Source organism: Artemia sp. Qi Xiang Cuo, unplaced genomic scaffold (assembly GCF_049724085.1).
Source record: "Artemia sp. Qi Xiang Cuo unplaced genomic scaffold, ASM4972408v1 HiC_scaffold_94, whole genome shotgun sequence".
Lineage (NCBI taxonomy): Eukaryota > Metazoa > Arthropoda > Branchiopoda > Anostraca > Artemiidae > Artemia > Artemia sp. Qi Xiang Cuo.
In genome coordinates, this window is record NW_028297503.1 from 1556 (window position 1) to 14428 (window position 12873).

The 12873-nt window shown below is 35.9% G+C and overlaps 2 non-coding genes and 1 pseudogene across 2 annotated transcripts; all 3 read right to left on the minus strand.

The window, feature by feature from the left end:
* Positions 1-230: 230 nt before the first annotated feature.
* Positions 231-347, minus strand: LOC148938883 (U5 spliceosomal RNA; annotated as a pseudogene).
* Positions 348-6309: 5962 nt separating this feature from the next.
* On the minus strand, positions 6310-6474 carry LOC148938884 (U1 spliceosomal RNA). The gene has a single exon (XR_016143600.1). It is a non-coding gene; the product is annotated as a U1 spliceosomal RNA (small nuclear RNA).
* Positions 6475-11303: 4829 nt separating this feature from the next.
* Positions 11304-11495, minus strand: LOC148938885 (U2 spliceosomal RNA). Its single transcript, XR_016143601.1, has one exon. It is a non-coding gene; the product is annotated as a U2 spliceosomal RNA (small nuclear RNA).
* Between the last annotated feature and the right edge of the window lie 1378 nt (positions 11496-12873).

Genomic DNA, 12873 nt, shown 5'->3' on the forward strand with positions numbered 1-12873 from the left:
ATTTCACAATTGGTTTTTCAGTTTTGAAAAGATTGAATTTTTGTTCATGTATGACTTCAATTATCCTGAATTTTTCAGGGTTACTTGTCTGACCATTAATCAAGACCATTTCCTTAGGTAGTAATCCTACTGACCTCTCATGTCATTTATGTCTCGTCAAAGACTAAGGTTAAGCAATCGGGCTTGTCAGATAAGTAATCATGGAACGTTAGAACATACTACAAGAGCATAGGCTAGGCTGCCTTTCGGCATTCAAAAATTTTTTAAGACTCATCAAGTGCCCCGTCCCACGGTAATCTTTAGTAAAAGGCGAAAGATTAACTCGATATGAGGAGAGGCCAGAGCTATGAAAATTGCTAGAGTTGACTTTAGTATATAGCAATAAATCCTAGTAAATCCTTATCGATGTCAAACAGTTCGTGGTAACGAACTGTAAGTAAGGAGTAACCCGGCTCAATTGTAACCGAAACTTTATAAAACGAGTTTTTGATAGCAATAGATACATCAAAAGAATTAAATTTCAATGCTGAATTCAAATATATAATATTCATCAAGTTTTATTCTACAAATCAAAAGTTATGCGCCTGAGAAAATTTGGATAATTTTCGAAAAACGGGGGAATGACCCCCAAAAACTATAGAAACTCTTATGAAAATCATACAATCATATTAAGGGTATCAAAGAACCCTACTGTAGAGGTTTCAGGCTCCTATCTACAAAATTGTAAAATTTTGCATTTTTTGCCAGAAGAAAGATCACGGATGCGTGTTTATTTGTTGTTTTTTTTTTTTTTATTTCCCCCAGGGGTGATCGTATCGACCCAGTGGTCCTAGAATATCGTGGAAGGGCTCATTGGAACGGACATTAAAATATCTAGTGCCCTTTTTAAGTGACCAAAAAAAATGGAGGGCAACTAGGCCCCCTCCCACGCTCATTTTTTATCCAAAGTCACCCGATCAAAATTTTGAGATAGCCATTTTGTTCAGCATGGTCGAAAACATGATAAAAATGTCTTTTAGGATGACTTAATCCCCCAAAGTCCCCGGGGGGAGGGCTGAAAGTTATGAACTTTACTCAATGTCAAGGAGGCACACTTGTGCCTCTATAAAGAGGCGACCCACTACAATGTTAAACAATTTCCGGTCCGAGTGGTCGCAGAGAGACAGCGATGATCGCAGTTTGTAGCCCAAGCTTCAACTAGAAAACGCGCAAAATTTCACCCCCCTCCGATTTTATCTTCATGGGTAAAAGTGGGCCGGAAGTTTCGACCCTCCGACCACAGCCCCCCTTTAACGTTGTCTAATTGGGCTGAAGTTTAGAGGTTAAGCTGTCCTAGGGCCCGGGAGCTTATCATCGAAATTTCAGCTCAATCCGATCACTCCTTCCCTGTTTTCCATAAACCAGATATAGCCACTCAAGTTCATTTTTTTTATTAGCCACGCCTACAGGCCACAGTTGGCACCGGATCAGGGTAAATCAGAACTCATTTAAAGCAGAATTCGACCTTTTAGGGTCTTTTGATATTTTCAGACCGAAAAAATTATCCCCCGAATTTACATTTACGAAAAACCTCGTTTTCCTATAAGAGCCCATGTTAAATTTTCCCACCACAGCCCCCCTTTAAGGTTGTCCGATCGGACTGAAATTTAGAGGATAAGCTTTCCTATAGCCTGAAAGCTTATCCTCGAAATTTCCGCTCAATCCGATCAATCATTCCCTGTTTTCAAAAAACCAAATATCAAGTTTCGTGGGGGTTTACGTGCGTCAAAAATACATCGCACGGAATAAAAGTAATGTAACGTTTCTTTGGTACATTGGTCACCTCGCCTGACTGTCAGGCCGAAGACCCGGGTTCGATTTCCCGTCAGAGAAATTTTTTTACATATTGAATTTAAAGTTTAAAAAAGAAATTCAGTTTCTTTTTTAAATCCAATCTATTAAATCCTTCGGCTCAACAGGCGTCTCCAGAAGATCTCTTTAAAGAGGCAGAAGTGTGTCTCGTTAATCTTAAAGAGCAGGGGGTTTGGGGGGCGGCAGCTCCCCAACATTAACTCCTGACACGATCAGCTAACAGTTAGTCAAGCAATAATAAGTAATAAACTGTACAAAAATGTGCAGAAATTATTTGGAAAAAACTACGTTTTCTAAAGAGTTAAAGAGGCTGAGTCAAAAGTTCGAACCTTAAAACGTACAGGGATTAGAAGGTACAGTTGGGGGGCTGCCACCCCCCAAACCCCCCGCTTTCGCAGCCTTTAAATAAAAAAAAATTTTAAACTGAAAGTAAGGAGCGACATTAAAACTTAAAACGAACAGAAATTATTCCGTATATGAAAGGGGCTGTGCCCACCTCAACGCTTCGCTCTTTACGCTAAAGTTTGACTTTCTCACAACTCTTTTTTTAAACAATAAAAACTTTAGCGTAAAGAGCGAGGCGTTGAGAAGGGCACAGCCCCTTTAATATACGGAATAATTTCTATTCGTTTTAAGTTTTAATGTCGCTCCTTACTTTCAGTTTAATTTTTTTTATTTAAAGGCTGCGAAAGCGGGGGTTTGGGGGGCGGCAGCCCCCAACTGTATCTCCTAATCCCTGTACGTTTTAAGGTTTGAACTTTTGACTCAGCCTCTTTAACTCTTTAGAAAACGTAGTTTTTTTCAAATAATTTTAACATATAGTGTTGGTTATTGGGAAGTATACAGACGTTTTCAGGGGGGATTTTTTTGGTAGGTGGGGGAGGGGTTCGGGGGTTATATGGGAGGATCTTTCCATGAAGGAAGTTTTCATTGGGGAAGGGACATTGCTATGAAGGGGGCGCCCAATTTCCCAGCATTGTTAAAGAAAAAGATCAGAAATTAAATAAAAAAAAAAGTTTTTCAACTGATTACAACTGATCAACTGATTGTGATTAATAGGTCATTTTTAAAGAACTTGAAAAAAATTCGAACCTTAGCTTAAAGAGCAGGGTATTGACTAGGAGGCGAACCCCCTAATATACTTGTTAAAAATTTATGAATATAGAAGGTCGTTACGTAAGCTACGTATATATATATTACTAATAAAAACATTCGTAAATAAAATTAAACAAGTTTCGAAAAAGCCATTTAACCAAATAAAAGTAAAATTAATACGCAAATTTTGTTTTAATTATTCATGTACGGTGAGCTAAAATCAAAACCTGCGTTAATTCAAGAATGTTCAAAAATTAAATAAAAAAAAAAAAGTTGTTTTAACTGAAAGTAAGGAACGACGTTAAAACTTAAAACGAAGAGAAATTAGTCCGTATATGAAGGGGACTTTCCCCACTTCAACGCCTCGCTCTTTACGCGAAAGTTTGGATTTCTAATAGCTATATTTTTTAAAAAAATAAAAAAAATTTAGCGTAAAGAGCGCGGCGATGAGAAGGGGACAGCCCTCTTCATATATGGAATAATTTCTGTTCTTTTTAAGTTTTAACGTCGTTCCTTACTTTCAGTTAAAAAAACTTGTTTTTTTTATTTAATTTTAACAAGGTTCGAAAGCTACAAGGAATTCAATGTTCAATCAGGTAAATACGGGCAAAAAAATCACATGATGAGAAAACCTATTCAATTAGCAGCAACTCATGGGCAACTTTAATGACATGGTAAGAAACCTACATCCGCAGAAAATAACATAAATATTCAGTAATCAGGCTCATAAATAATTGTAATGTAACGGAGTGGTGGATCACAATGGCTGTAGCCAAAGGCCCCCCTATTTAAATAATCCAAGAACCTTGGCGGTAGTGAAGGAATATTTAGTTTGATATGTTGCCAACGCAATTGACTTGATAAAATGTGTGGGGACCAAGGGCATTTCACTTTTTAAGACTAGCCTTTGTGCCTTTATCTAAATTTCAGCAATTTGATTCGATTCCTAGTTCAATTTAAAAATCAATATTTAATAATTATAGAGTATTTTCAAAAACAAAATGCATCAGGAATATATGATTGTATGATTTTAGCTTACAATTTATAAATATGTGGCTTATAAAAGAGGCTCAAATGACAGTAACTTTTCAGAATGTGGACAGAGATCCGTGCGAACGCAGTCCCCCACTAGTGTTGGGTGATATTCAATATCGATATTGATATATCGATATATCAGATTAAATATCAATATCGAATATCGAAACGAAAATATTGATATCGAAAACGTTATTTGAACATATTTGACTATTTTCGGCCTTTTCTGCTACAGGTAAACGTCCTGCAGAAAAGATCCAACACAGAAAATTGTTTGGGAAATGGGCGAGAAGAAGAACAATGATGTATTTAATCCATTGACTCATACATGCTGATACACAGCATACTTACCTGTATCCATTAGTTGGTATAGCCTGTTCTCAAACTCAAAATACGTTTAGTCAGGAGAACTTCCAAATGTTGCTGAGAACCTCCAAAAGCCCTTGGCTGTATTAATGCCTTCTAAGCTGATAGACCTTGCTCATATAAAAGAGAATGGGCTTTTTATACTGATTCGAAGTAAATAGGGTTCATTCAGTTTACTGTTCCTATCAAAAGATACGAGCCTGAGAAAATTTCCGTTATTTTTGGGAAAGGGAAGAAACCCCCCAAAAAGTCAAAGAATCTTAAAGAAAAGCGTACCATCAGATTCAGCATATCATGGAACCCTACTGTAAAGATTTTAACCTCCCGTCTGCATAAATGTTGAATTTTGTATTTTTTGTCAGAATAAGAATCAAGGATGCATGTTTGTTTATTTCTATTTTTTTCGCCAGTGTGATCGCATCAAATCACAGGCCCATTAATTTTTTGAAAGTGCTCGTTCGAAAGAAAATAAGAGTTCTAGGTCCCTTTTAAAGCGACCCGAGATATTGGAGAGCCACTAGCCCCCCTCCCAAGTCCCTTTTCCCTTGAAGACACCCGATTCCATTTTCGAGATATTCATTTTGTTCACCGTAGTTGAAAGATAAAAAAAATGTTCCTCCGGTGATAACCTGACTCCCCGAAACCTAAAGACATGGCTTTCAGACATGAATTGGAATTGGTTTTTCTTCTATTTTTTCTCTGTTTTCCGGACCCAGATCAGGGCAGGAGTGTGGGACTTTTTTGTGGGGGGGATTTTCCACAGGTAGAATTTCCCATGGGCAGGGAAGTTTCCGGGGATGAACTAACAAGAGGGAATTTTACACCAAAGAATTTGTCATAACTCCTTTACGAAATTCGTCGGAGTGTAGATTCGTCGACGGTTTCGTAGTGGGTGATTTCCAGGCATTAAATGAAAACAACCAAAAATTAAATAAGAAAAAAGTTTTTTCAACGGAAACAAGGGAGAAACATTGAAACTAAAAACAAAAAGAAATCCTACCGTATGTGAGGGGAGTTACCCCCTCCTTTAAAGAGTTCCAATTATTTAAAAACAACTCCTGAAACACAAGGGCTACTTAATTAGAATAAGAAGTTTGTTTTTAAAATACTAGAAAATATGTGTATGAAGGCCATCCCTCTCACATACAGAAGAACTTCTATTTGTTTTAAGTTGTAATGATGAACTTTAGTTTCAGTTGAAAAAACCTGTGTTCTTTTATTTTTATTTAATCACTGGAAGGTAGAACAAATGCTAAGGGAAAAAACATTGACATCTTGCTGAGTTTAAATAGCCAAAAGTAGCCAGTAGGTCATCTTTCTTTATCCTGAGCCCGAGTAATTTCAAGTCTAGATTTCTATGACATTCACTCTTGTAATCGAAGTTTGTTTTTATTGACTAATTTTCAATTATTCAATTGTACCCTTTGGGTATGTGCATGTGCATGTGCAAATGGTATGTGCAAAATACCCTTTTATTATAATTTTTGGTACTTTTCTATCAGCCAGTACACACTCGAGAATTTGGATCTACAGGTACAGGGTAGAAACAACCGCTATGCTTGGGAAATAGATAGGATATATATAATTTGGGCTGTATATTTGCACACTAGAGGGGTGGTGGGGGGGGGGGGGTTAAGTATAGCGGGGCTGCATGCAATAAGTAACCTAACCTAAATAAACCAAAATACCAACTAAATATTTATGAAAACATAGCTACACTGTAGTTTTCCACTGAGTCGAAGCTAATTGTCTCCGCATACAAACAGCAATAAACCAGTTGTTGTATGATTTTATAGATTCAGATTCTCTTGTGTATAGTGGCTAACAGATAAGTACCCAATTTTTTTTTAACTTTGGCAAAGCCAAGAGTTAATCTGAATAAAAACTGATCAGAAATATCGAAATCAATTATCGAATATCGAAAGTAAAAATATCGATATTTCAATATAGGCCTATCGTTTGATCAAATTATTGACCAACACTGTCCCCCACTACCAAAATTTACGCTGTTGAGTTACCCCCATTTGGGGTAATCACAGGGGTCAGCCAATCCAAAGTGTAATGGAAAGGCCTCACCCTGGGAGCGCCTCCTTCATGATCAAGGCAGCTTCCTAGCCAGGTTAGTATATTTAGTTAAAATCTAACATTTTACTAATATCTTTCGACATAAATCCCGTTGCTTTGAATGCCACTCAGAAGCTCACTCAGAAGTGGCTTTGAATGTCACTCAGAAGGGGGCTGCCACCCCCAAACCCCCAGCTTTCGCAGCCTTTAAATAAAAAAAAAATTTAAACTGAAAGTAAGGAGCGACGTTAAAACTTAAAACGAACAGAAATTATTCCGTATATGAAAGGGGCTGTGCCCTCCTCAACGCCTCGCTCTTTACGCTAAAGTTTGACTTTCTTACAACTCTTTTTTTAAAACAATAAAAACTTTAGCATAAAGAGCGAGGCGTTGAGGAGGGCACAGCCCCTTTCATATACGGAATAATTTCTGTTCGTTTTAAGTTTTAACGTCGGTCCTTACTTTCAGTTAAAAAAACTTGTTTTTTTTATTTAATTTTAACAAGGTTCGAAAGCTATAAGGAATTCAATGTTCAATCAACTAAATAGGGGCAAAAAAATCACATGATGAGAAAACATATTCAATGAGCAGCAACTCATGGGCAACTTTAATGACATGGTACAGAAACTACATCCGCAGAAAATAACATAAATATTCAGTAATCAGGCTCATAAATAATTGTAATGTAACTGAGTGGTGGATCACAATAGCTGTAGCCAAAGGCCCCCCTATTTAAATATTCCAAGAACCTTGGCGGTAGTGAAGGAATATTTAGTTTGATATGTTGCCAACGCAATTGACTTGATAAAATGTGTGGGGACCAAGGGCATTTCACTTTTTAAGACTAGCCTTTGTGACTTTATGTAAATTTCAGCAATTTGAGTCGATTCCTAGTTCAATTTAAAATTCTATATTTAATAATTACAGAGTATTTTCAAAAACAAAATACATCAGGAATATATGATTGCATGATTTTAGCTTACAATTGATAAATATGTGACATATAAAAAATGCCCACATCACTAACTTTTCATAATGTGGACAGGGATACGCGCGAACGCAGTCCCCCACTAGTGTTGGGCGATATTCAATATCGATATTGATATATCGATATGTCAGAGTAAATATCGATATCGAATATCGAAACGAAAATATCGATATCGAAAACGATATTTGAGCATATTTGACTATTTTCGGCCTTTTCTGCTACAGGTAAACGTCCTGCAGAAGAGATCCAACACAGAAAATTGTTTGGGAAATGGTTGAGAAGAAGAACAATGATGTATTTAATCCTTTGACTCATACATGCTGATACACAGCATACTTACCTATATCTATGAGGTGGTATAGCCTGTTCTCAAACTCAAAATAAGTTTAGTCAGGAGAACTTCCAAATGTTGCTGAGAACCTCCAAAAGGCCTGGGCTGTATTAATGCCTTCTAAGCTGATAGACCTTGCTCATATAAAAGAGAATTGGCTTTTTATGCTGATTCCAAGTATATAGGGTTCATTCAGTTTAATGTTCCTATCAAAAGATACGAGCCTGAGAAAATTTCCGGGATTTTTGGGAAAGGGGAGAAACCCCCCAAAAAGTCAAAGAATCTTAAAGAAAAGCGTACCATCAGATTCAGCATATCATGGAACCCTACTGTAAAGATTTTAACCTCCCGTCTGCATAAATGTAGAATTTTGTATTTTTTGTCAGAATAAGAATCAAGGATGCATGTTTGTTTATTCCTCTTTTTTTCGCCAGCGTGATCGCATCAAATCAAAGGCCCATTAATTTTTGGAAAGTGCTCGTTCGAAAGAAAATAAGAGATCTAGGTCCCTTTTAAAGCGACCCGAGATATTGGAGAGTCACTTGCCCCGCTCCCAAATCCCTTTCCCCTTGAAGACACCCGAGCCCATATACGAGATAGTCATTTTGTTCACCGTAGTTGAAAGATAAAAAAAATGTTACTCAAGTGATAACCTGACTCACCGAAACCTAAAGAAAGGGCTTTAAGACATGAATTTGTCTATTGTTTACGTATAGTATTTTTTATTTGTAAGTAAATAGGCCTTTTTAGGGGAGGGGGAATTTTCTTTGGAGGGATTTTCCACAGGTAGAATTTCCCATGGGCTGGGAAGTTTCCGGGGATGAACTAACAAGGGGGAATTTTACACCAAAGAATTTGTCATAACTCCTTTACGAAATTCGTCATAATGTTTCTCTGCCGATTCAATTTATGATGTTGAGATATTCCGAAGAAATTGTCATGATCCCCCCATGATACTCGGGGGAAGGGCGATAAGTTATGAATTTGGTCTGTTGTATACATATATTTTCTCTTAGGCTATTGCGAAGTAAATAGACTGGTTTAGTGAGGGAAATTTTCCGCCAGGAGAATTTCCAAGGGGAGAATTTTCCATGGGCAGGGACGTTTCCAGAGATTCCGGAACAAGGAGAAATATTAGACGGGAGAATTTGTTAGAACTCTTGTATCAAACTCATCTTACTTTCTCTTGGCCGATTCAATTTAACACCTAAAGATGTTCCGGGGATATTGTCCGGGGAAAATTTTCAGAGAGGTTAAAATTGCCTGAGACATTTTTTTTTGGTAGGGAGGGAGTTATCAGAGGGAAATTGTCCATGGGAAAGTTTTTAGTGGGTGTAATTCTTCGTGGCGGAATTTTCTGCAGGATATATTCTCCATGTGGAAATTTTTCGCGGGGGAAATTCTTCATCAGAGGATTTTCCGTGGAAGAAACTTTCCATTCGGAGGATGGAATTTCAATGCAAAAATTTCCCGTTGAAGGGGCTTTCCGGCATGATTTGAAAAAGATCAAAAATTAAATGAAAGACAAGTCTTTTTTTTCAAGTGAAAATAGGCCTAAGAGAAATTCGTAAGTAAAATTGTCCACAAGAAAATTTCTGGGGGGAATTTTCAGCAGGACAGTTTCGTAGTGGGTGATTTCCAGGCATTAAATGAAAACCAAAAATTAAATAAGAAAAAGTTTTTTCAACGGAAACAAGGGAGAAACATTGAAACTTAAAACAAAAAGAAATCCTACCGTATGTGAGGGGAGTTACCCCCTCCTTTAAAGAGTTCCAATTATCTAAAAACAGCTCCTGAAACACAAGGGCTACTTAATTAGAATAAGAAGTTTGTTTTTAAAATACTAGAAAAAACGTGTATAAAGGGCATCCCTCTCACATACAGAAGAACTTCTATTTGTTTTAAGTTGTAATGATGAACTTTACTTTCAGTTGAAAAAACCTGTGTTCTTTTATTTTTATTTAATCACTGGAAGGTAGAACAAATGCTAAGGGAAAAAACATTGACATCTTGCTGAGATTGAATAGCCAAAAGTAGCCAGTAGGTCATCTTTCTTTATCCTGAGCCCGAGTAATTTCAAGTCTAGATTTCTATGACATTCACTCTTGTAATCGAAGTTTGTTTTTATTGACTAATTTTCAATTATTCAATTGTACCCTTTGGGTATGTGCATGTGCATGTGCAAAGGGTATGTGCAAAATACCCTTTTATTATAATTTTTGGTACTTTTCTATCAGCCAGTACACACTCGAGAATTTGGATCTACAGGTACAGGGTAGAAACAACCGCTATGCTTGGGAAATAGATAGGATATATATAATTTGGGCTGTATATTTTCACACTAGAGGGGTGGTGGGGGGGTTAAGTATAGCGGGGCTGCATGCAATAAGTAACCTAACCTAAATAAACCAAAATACCAACTAAATATTTATGAAAACATAGCTACACTGTAGTTTTCCACTGAGTCGAAGCTAATTGTCTCCGTATACAAACAGCAATAAACCAGTTGTTGTATGATTTTATAGATTCAGATTCTCTTGTGTGCAGTGGCTAGAAGAAAAGTACCCGATTTTTTTTTAACTTTGACAAAGCAAAAAGTTAATCTGAATAAAACTGATCGGAAATATCGAAATCAATTATCGAATATCGAAAATAAAAATACCGATATTTCGATATATCGTTTAATCAAATTCTTGACCAACACTATCCCCCACTACCACAAATAACGCTATTGAGATACCCCGATTCGAAATAATCCCAGGGGCCAACTAATCCAAAGTGCTACGGAAAGGTTTCACCCTGGTAGTACCTCTTTCATGATCAACGTATCTTTCTAGCCTAGTATTAATATTTAGTTAGAATCTAACAGTTAACTAATATCTTTTGACAAAAATCCCGTTGCTTTGAATTTCACTCATAAGCTCCAATTTATTAGCCAGATGCATGTTTACAAAACTTTTTCACATCAATGAATCAAATTTCTAAATTATTTTCGAAAAGAGCAAGGCCTCATTTCATTTTCATATGCAAACGTCTTAATCCTATGAATGCAAGTTTATCTTCTTGAGAAAAGAAAAATCAGGGGTTTCTCCCTATATTATCAATATGACTGAAAAGTCGCAACTTATTTATGTAAACCTAGGGGAAGTTTTAATGATTATGCCAATTTTTTTTCTTATTAACAAACACAGGGGGGCTTTAGTCATTGCTGCTACCGCAAAGAACTCATCACAGAACCAAGCCCTCTGAAGTAAAAAGCAATAATTTCAAAAAGACTATACGAATCTTGGTCCAATTCAAATTTCAGCATTTACTGGTTGCATCCTATTTTAGAAGAAGGTGTAGGGGATTTCAATCCATGTTGGCGATGTTAATTTAATTATGGTAAATGGTAATTGACTTTTTTAACATTGAATTTCTTAAATTATAAGGAAATTTTCTTTTTTCAGATGAAAAAAAAAATTATTTTCAATATATTCAAGGGCTAGGGACCTACAGGTATGATTTCAATCAAATCTGAGAATCCCATTATGAGGACATGATTAGGGTTTATGGACCTTAATTTTATCTCGAGAGGGGAGTACCAATCCCAGAGGAACTGCAAGACCGGGTCAACACGTGAAGGGAGAAGATCGAGCCCCAACATCTCCACAATTCACGAAAATCAGTTTAATATTTCGAGTCAAAGCTAGGAACCGTATCAGACATTAAGTTGATAAGAATAGATGCTTTACTTTGATACTTGCTAAAACGCTGAGAAGTAATAGTTGAACAAGGATTGTCAAAGGTTATATAAGAATACGAGTAAGAAAGTTTGTCACAAATTTAATTTCGGTTGCAATCCACAAATGACTTTCAATTAACTTATCACTTCGTCTTTAGATTTTGATAATCAGTATAAACATTTTCCATAATATCAAAGTTTATTACAAATTTTCATTGTAAACAGAAAATTTTCCAATCAAGACTTGACAAAAATTCCCACTCAAAATCCCAAAATCAGACAAAGATAAAAAAAAAACGCAAGAGAAAATTGAACGATTTGAAAATGGTACATTTTGATTTAGCTGAACTTCCCATTGAACATGTCCTGACAATTCCAACATAGTATCGTTAGCCATTCCTGAGGTATCGCTGTTTTGACAAAACTGAAAGCTTGAAGTGTCTCGTGTTTAGTTGAAAATTCCCGCAAAAAATACCCTGAAGCTATGCATTAACTTCGAATTTTAATTTTGAAATTTTATATTGAAAATTTCTTTAAAGTTACACGTTGACAAAGCCACGAACATCTTAAAGTAGAAAAAAACATTTTCATAAGAAATAAGATTGCATTGATTTGTGACATCAATATTAAATTTTATTTTCAAGGATTTTATATTTGTTGGAAAAAAATAAAAATAAAAATTATTCAAGCCTCCAAACGATTTCTTCGGCATTGATTTCACCTTTACGCATAACCAACTGCACTAGGAGATATAGACTTTTGTTTTGCATTTTATAGTAATTACTAAGCTACATTAAACTTGTTGATTTTAAAGTTTTATGTACCAAAGGAGTTGCAACATTTAGGTGATTAGTTTTGCTTACTGTTTTTTCCGGGTTAACACTCTCCTACGAAATTGGTTTACTATAAGCAATGATTTGGGACAATCCAAATAAAAAAGGATTACATACTTAGTTACATCACTTGCTAAATAATGCTATTTATTTAATAAATATTTCTGTCATTTATATAATAACAATTTCCGACAGTTTTTATTTCACATATTTTTTTCCATTGGCTAAGAAAAGATAAATTTAGGACATTTCCGTTTCTCTCTATGAGGATTTAAATTTAGGCTTCCTATTTACATGTTTGACAAAAATTTGCAACAATTATTTAAGAAAAGGTGCCCTATAATGCTTTTGATTGATCGGTAGGGGGAGAAATATTCAAATATAAATAAATTGTAAATCTGCATAATCTTTTGGTTTCTATAGGGTTGAAGGGATTCCAGCCCCTGTTATGTTACAACCTTGAGTATAGACAAATGTGATGCAACTATTACGCCCCACATACCCTGAAAGTTTCAACTTAACTTCCTTAACTTTTCCGTAAATATCACATAAGTAGAATAGGTCTATTGAATTCTATAGAAGCTAT